At 43.5% G+C, this 1569-nt stretch overlaps 1 non-coding gene across 1 annotated transcript; it reads right to left on the reverse strand.

Moving 5' to 3' along the window:
• Positions 1-1066: 1066 nt before the first annotated feature.
• TRNAW-CCA lies at positions 1067-1138 on the reverse strand. Its single transcript has one exon. It is a non-coding gene; the product is annotated as a tRNA-Trp (tRNA).
• Positions 1139-1569: the final 431 nt, after the last annotated feature.

Consider the following 1569-nt stretch of genomic DNA (forward strand, 5'->3'; position numbering starts at 1 on the left):
TTGTGAGAAGTGTTCCCTGGTGCTCATAATGAAAAACACTGACACAGAGACACAACCTTCGTCTAATCAGGGGACCTAGCTTGCAGATCCAGCTTAGCTATCAATCAGCAGGACACCTTGAGAAAATCCCCTTTTTCTTGGAGCCTCAGTTAATTTGAAGGAAAGGCTTCAAAAACCAAGGATATGGATTGGCTAGAGAGAGGAGTGGTGTTCTAACCATTATCTTACCACATTTTACCTTTTTTGCATTTAATACTGTGGCATTAAGCAATGCAACTTGATTGTTTATGTATGGAGTAAATGCTACTGATAGCTAACCCAATAGCTATTACTCTCATTTCTTGCTAAAAGAATCCTGATTTTTCCCAAGTGGCATTGAGCCCCATAATAGGTTGAATCGCATTCTTTTCTATTTAAAAGTTGTCATATGAAGGTGTGATGGTTGGAGCTGTGGCAGCCATCTTTTGAGCATAAGACAACAAGGATGAAAACCAAAAAGCTGAGGAGGCAGAGGTAGGAGGGAAGGAACCTGTATCTTTTATGTCTTCATTAAACTGCTGAGCTAATGTTTAAACTACTTACCTCTAATTTCAGGGCCTTCCCTGGTGGCTCAGACAGTAAAGAGCCTGGTTGCAGAGTGGGAGACCCAGGTTCGATCTCTGGGTCCAGAAGATCCCTTGGAGAAAGACATGGCTAACCCACTCCAGTACTCTTGCCTGGAAAATCCCATGGATGGAGGAGCCTGGCAGGCTACAGTTCATGGGGTCTCAAAGAGTCGGACACAACTGAGTGACTTCACTTTCACTTCTAATTTCTTGTCAAAAAAACAATAAGTGCCTTCATAGTTTTAGTTACTACTAGTTCGACTTGCCTGTGCTTGTACTCAGACATAAACTTACTGATAATATTTGTTTTTATCTTTTATTATTCTATTTTCTCATTTGTAAGGGATCCTCAGTTGCGAGCTGTGCGACCCCGTGAACTGTAGCCTACCAGGCTCCTCCGTCCATAGGATTCTCCAGGCAAGAATACTGGAGTGAGTTGCCATTTCCTTCTCCAGGGGATCTTCCCGACCCAGGGATCGAACCCGGGTCTCCTGCATTGGAGGCAGATGCTTTAACCTCTGAGCCACCAGGGAAGTGCAATCATGATTAATTTAGTAGTAAAGATGAGATAGGAGGCTCTGGTATAATAACAGATAAAATCCTGAAATCTCAGTGACTTCACCCAGTAGTATCTATTCCTCATTCTATCATAGTCCAATATGAGGTAGGTAACCCCACCCCAACTAGTAGCTATGGTTTCTGAAACATATTGTATACTAGTCAGGTTAAGCTAACCCACTCCACTGTTCTTGCCTGGAGAATCCCAGGAACGGGGGAGCCTGGTGGGCTGCCGTCTATGGGGTCACACAGAGTTGGACACGACTGAAGCGACTTAGCAGCAGCAGCAGTAGCAGCAGGTTAAGCTAAGTTACAATGATAATACCTGAAATTTCAGTGGCTTAGTACATAAAGGTTTATTTTCAGCTCAATTTAAGTCTTCTCTTGGGCCACTGACTCTCCAGAA

The sequence above is a fragment of the Bubalus bubalis genome, chromosome 2 (genome assembly GCF_019923935.1).
Source record: "Bubalus bubalis isolate 160015118507 breed Murrah chromosome 2, NDDB_SH_1, whole genome shotgun sequence".
Lineage (NCBI taxonomy): Eukaryota > Metazoa > Chordata > Mammalia > Artiodactyla > Bovidae > Bubalus > Bubalus bubalis.